This window comes from Mustelus asterias, chromosome 13, assembly GCF_964213995.1.
Source record: "Mustelus asterias chromosome 13, sMusAst1.hap1.1, whole genome shotgun sequence".
Taxonomy (NCBI): domain Eukaryota; kingdom Metazoa; phylum Chordata; class Chondrichthyes; order Carcharhiniformes; family Triakidae; genus Mustelus; species Mustelus asterias.
In genome coordinates this window covers 48,964,178-48,970,177 of record NC_135813.1, presented here as the reverse complement: position 1 = coordinate 48,970,177, position 6,000 = coordinate 48,964,178, and positions in this window count along the sequence as shown.

Genomic DNA, 6,000 nt, shown 5'->3' with positions numbered 1-6,000 from the left:
AATGGATTGGAAAACCTCAAATGTAACATCACTCTTCAAGAAGAAAAGGAAGTGGAAAGATGAAAACTACTGGCCAGTTACTGGGAATTTTGCCTGTCATTGGGAAAATGCTAGAATCCATTATTAAGGAAGTAGCAGCAAGATATTCTGAAAATCAGTCAGGCAGAGTTAGCCTGGTTTTGTGAAAGAGAGATTATGTTTGACTAATCTATTAGAGTTCTTTGAGAGTGTAACAAGCAGGTGAAGAAAAAGAGACCCATTGGGAAGGCCCCAATGCCCCGTTTCCATTGAGGGTGGGGAAACATGAGGGGGGATGTCAGTGGGGGAAGAGGTCTCACCGTGCACTGTGAGATCAGGGCGTCCTTGTGTTTAGCACCCCAGCGTCAACCCTCCCCCTTCCTGATCACTGACATGCCCCCCCAACATGACCCCTGACATTACTCCTCCAGCATAGCCCGCCCATTATTGCTCACATTCAGGCCCCACCCTCTTGGCACTCCCCAACTGGTATCACTGGGGTGTCCAGAGACCACTGTTGGGGTGCCAAGTGGACGCAGCAAGTGGGCCCTGCCAGGTGGGCACTACCCAATGGGCATTGTCCAGCCATGCCCCCGATCACCCGGGGCTTCAATGACCTCCAAGCCCCCCAGCTTGACCTAAGCTGGGTTCACTGGCATGTTTAGCACCCCCGCACCAAACCCCCCCCCCCCCCCCCCCCGCCACCCCTCCCAATACCAGCATGAAACTCCCAACTCTCCAAAAAAGTGACTGAGTGTGGGAGGATTGGGGTGCAGAGCACGCCTGTGAGACCGGCGCAAATCACTCCAGTATTCTCACCATTATGGCATTTTGTGAGAATTCTGCCCAATGAGTCAGCAAAGAGTTAAGTGAATGGACAAAAATTGTCAGATGGATGATACTGTGGGAAAAATTGAGACTGTCCAATTTGACAAAAAGAATAGAAACACCAAATATTGTTTTAATAGAGAGAGGTTGCAGAATGTTGCAGTGCAGAGGGATCTGGATGTCCTTGTACATGAAACACAAGTTAGTAAGCAGGAACAGCAAGTGATTAGGAAGCCAAATAGAATGTTGTCCTTTATTACAAAATGAATGCAGTATAAAAGTCGGGAAGTCCTATCAAAACTGTCCAGGGCATTGGTGAGTCCAGACATGAAGTACTGCATGCAGTTTTGGACTCCTTACTTAAGGGGGGATATACTTCCATTTCAGTTCAGAGGAGGCTCATGGGGCTACTTCCTGGGATGAAGGGTTGTCTTACGAAAAGAGGTTGGGCAGGTTGGGGCTGTACTCACTGGAGTTTAGAAAAATAAGAGATGATGTGATTATAAAGTGTAAGATTGTGAGCTGTCTTGACAGGGTGGATGCTGAGAGAGGCTGAATGCCCGTGACCGCTGAAGTGCTCCCCCACAGGAAGAGAACAGTCTTGCCTGGTGATTGTCGAGCGGTGTTCACTCATCCGTTGTCGTAGCGTCTGCATGGTCTCCCCAATGTATGACACACGACAACGCAGAGTCGCTGAGCAGAGACTGATAGCCAAGTTCCGCACACATGAGGCACATGAGCACTATTACAACCATTAGGCACATGAGCAATATTACAATCGCTGGGCACTTGAACAATATTACAATCATTGGGTACCCGAGCAATATTATAATCTTTGGGCACATGAGCAATATTTCAATCATTGGGCACATGAACAATATGACAGTCGTTGGGCACGCGAGCACTATTACAACTATTGGGCACGTGGACAATATTACAATTATTGGGCATGTGAGCAATATTACAATTATTGGGCACCCGAGCAATATTACAATCATTGGGCATGTGAGCAATATTACAATCATTGGGCACATGACCAATATTATAATAATTGGGCATTTGATCAATATTACAATCATTGGGCACACGAGCAATATTACAATCACTGGGCACACGAGCACTATTACAACCATTGGGCACGTGAACAATATTAGAATCATTGGGCACTTGACGCAATATTACAACCACTGGGCACATGAGCAATATTACAATCATTGAGCATGCGAGCAATATTACAATCATTTGGCACTTGAGCAATATTCTAATCACTGTGCACTTGAGCAACATTACAATCTTTGGGCACATGACCCATTGCTTAAGCAGGAGGCAATATTGCTCACATGCCCAGTGAGTGTAATATTGCTCATGTGCCCAATGGTTGTAATAGTGCTCACATGCCCAATGATTGTAATATTGCTCACTTACCCAATGATTGGAATATTGCTCATGTGCCCAATGGTTGTAATAGTGCTCACTTACCCAATGATTGTAATATTGCTCACATGCCCAATGATTGTAATATTGCTAGCATGCCCAATGATTCCAATATTGCTCGAGTGCCCAATGATTCTAAATGATTGTAATATTGTTTGTGTGCCGATGATTGTAATATTGCTCACATGCCCAGTGATTGTAATATTGCTCATGTGCCCAATGGTTGTAATATTGCTCACTTACACAATGATTGTAATATTGCTCACATGCCCAATGATTGTAATATTGCTCAAGTGCCCAAAGAACAAAGAACAATACAGCACAGGAACAGGCCCTTCGGCCCTCCAAGCCTGCACCAATCATGTGTTTCTAACTGGACCATCCGTTTGTATCCCTCTATTCCCAGTCTGTTCATGTGGCTATCTAGATAAGTCTTAAATGATCCTAGCGTGTCTGCCTCAACCACCTTGCTTGGTAGTGCATTCCAGGCCCCCACCACCCTCTGTGTAAAATACGCCTCCCGCATATCTGTATTGAACCTTGCCCCCCCTTACCTTGAACTTGTGACCCCTTGTGTTTGTCATTTCTGACCTGGGAAAAAGCTTCCAACAGTTCACCCTATCTATGCCCTTCATAATTTTATAAACTTCTATTAGGTCGCCCCTCAACCTCCGTCTTTCCAGGGAGAACAACCCTAGTTTACTCAATCTCTCCTCATAGCTAATACCCTCCATACCAGGCAACATCCTGGTAAACCTTTTCTGCACTCTCTCCAAAGCCTCCACGTCCTTCTGGTAGTGTGGCGACCAGAACTGGACACAGTATTCCAAATGTGTCCTAACCAACATTCTATATAACTGCAACATCATATGCCAACTTTTATACTCTATGCCCTGTCCGGTGAAGGCAAGCATGCCATATGCCTTCTTCACCACCTTTTCCACCTGTGCTGCCACCTTTAAGGATCTGTGGACTTGCACACTCAAATCCCTCTGTGTGTCTATATTCCTGATGGTTCTGCCATTTATTGTATAGATCCTCCCTGCATTAGATCTACCAAAATGCATCACTTCGCATTTATCTGGATTAAATTCCATCTGCCATTTCTCCGCCCAATTTTCCAGCCTATCTATATCCTGCTGTATTCTCTGACAATGTTCATTACTATCCGCAACTCCAGCAATCTTTGTGTCGTCCGCAAACTTACTAATCAGACCAGCTACATCTTCTCCCAAATCATTTATATATATCACAAACAGCAGAGGTCCCAGTACAGAGCCCTGCGGAACACCACTAGTAAGAAGTCTCACAACAACAGGTTAAAGTCCAACAGGTTTATTTGGTAGCAAACGCCACTAGCTTTCGGAGCGCTGCCCCTTCGTCAGGTGAGTGAGAGATCTGTTCACAAACAGGGCATATAAAGACACAAACACAATTTACAGAATAATGATTGGAATACAAGTCTTTACAGCTAATCAAGTCTTAAAGGTACAGACAATGTGAGTGGAGAGAGCATTAAGCACAGGTTAAAGAGATGTGTATTGTCTCCAGACAGGACAGTTAGTGAGATTTTGCAAGTCCAGGCAAGTCGTGGGGGTTACAGATAGTGTGACATGAACCCAAGATCTCGGTTGAGGCCGTCCTCATGTGTGCGGAACTTGGCTATCAGTCTCTGCTCAGCGACTCTGCGCTGTCGTGTGTCATACATTGGGGAAACCGTGCAGACGCTGCGACAACGGATGAATGAACACCGCTCGACAATCACCAGGCAAGACTGTTCTCTTCCTGTTGGGGAACACTTCAGCGGTCACGGGCATTCAGCCTCTGATCTTCGGGTAAGCGTTCTCCAAGGCAGCCTTAACGACACACGACAATGCAGAGTCGCTGAGCAGAGACTGATAGCCAAGTTCCGCACACATGAGGACGGCCTCAGCTGGGATCTTGGGTTCATGTCACACTATCTGTAACCCCTACGACTTGCCTGGACTTGCAAAGTCTCACTAACTGTCCTGTCTGGAGACAATACACATCTCTTTAACCTGTGCTTAACCCTCTCTCCACTCACATTGTCTGTACCTTTAAGACTTGATTAGCTGTAAAGACTCGCATTCCAACCATCATTCTGTAAGTTGAGTTTGTGTCTTTATAAGCCCTGTTTGTGAACAGATCTCCCATTCACCTGACGAAGGAGCAGCGCTCCGAAGGCTAGTGGCGTTTGCTACCAAATAAACCTGTTGGACTTTAACCTGGTGTTGTGAGACTTCTTACTGTGTTTACCCCAGTCCAACGCCGGCATCTCCACATCATGAACACCACTAGTCACAGACCTCCAATCAGAAAAAGACCCCTCCACTGCTACCCTCTGTCTTTTATGGCCAAGCCAGTTCTGTACCCATCTAGCTGGTTCACCTTTGATCCCAGCGATTGTAATATTGCTCACGTGCCCAATGGTTGTAATCGTGCTTACGTGCCCAATGATTGTAATATTGCTCACGTGCCCAATGATTGTAATATTACTCACATGCCCAATGATTGTAATATTTACTCAGTTAATGGTAGGACGTTGGGGAGAGTTACAGAACAAAGAGATCTAGGGGTACAGGTTCATAGCTCCTTGAAAGTGGAGTCACAGGTGGACAGAGTGATGAAGAAGGCATTCAGCATGCTTGGTTTCATCGGTCAGAACACTGAATACAGCAGTTGGGACATCTTGTTGAAGTTGTACAAGACATTGGTAAGGCCACACTTGGAATGCTGTTTACAGTTCTGGTCACCCTATTAGAGAAAGGATATTATTAAACTAGAAAGAGTGCAGAAGAGATTTATTAGGATGCTACCAGAACTTCAAGGTTTGAGTTATAAGGAGAGGCTGGATAGACTGGGACTTTTTTCTCTAGAGCATGGAAAGCTGAGGGGCGATCTTACAGAGGTCTATAAAATAATGAGGGGCATAGATCAGCTAGATAGTCAATATCTTTTCCTAAAGGTAGGGGAGTCTAAAACTAGAGGGCATAGGTTTATGATTGTAATATTGATCATGTGCCTAACGATTGTAATATTGCTCGCATGCCCAATGATTGCAATATTGTTCAAGTGCCCAATGGTTGTAACAGTGCTAGTGTGCCCAATGATTGTAATATTGCTCGCATGCCCAATGATTGTAATACCCAAATCTTTCTCGCATGCCCAATGATTGTGCCCAATGGTTGTAATAGTGCTCACATGCCCAATGATTGTAATATTGCTCACTTACCCAATGATTGTAATATTGCTCACGTGCCCAATGATTGTAATATTACTCGCATGCCCAATGATTGTAATATTTACTCAGTTAATGGTAGGACGTTGGGGAGAGTTACAGAACAAAGAGATCTAGGGACACAGGTTCATAGCTCCTTGAAAGTGGAGTCACAGGTGGACAGAGTGATGAAGAAGGCATTCAGCATGCTTGGTTTCATCGGTCAGAACATTGAATACAGGAGTTGGGACATCTTGTTAAAGTTGTACAAGACATTGGTAAGGCCACACTTGGAATACTGTTTACAGTTCTGGTCACCCTATTAGAGAAAGGATATTATTAAACTAGAAAGAGTGCAGAAGAGATTTGTTAGGATGCTACCAGAACTTCCAGGTTTGTGTTATAAGGAGAGGCTGGATAGACTGGGACTTTTTTCTCTGGAGCATGGAAAGCTGAGGGGCGATCTTACAGAGGTCTATAAA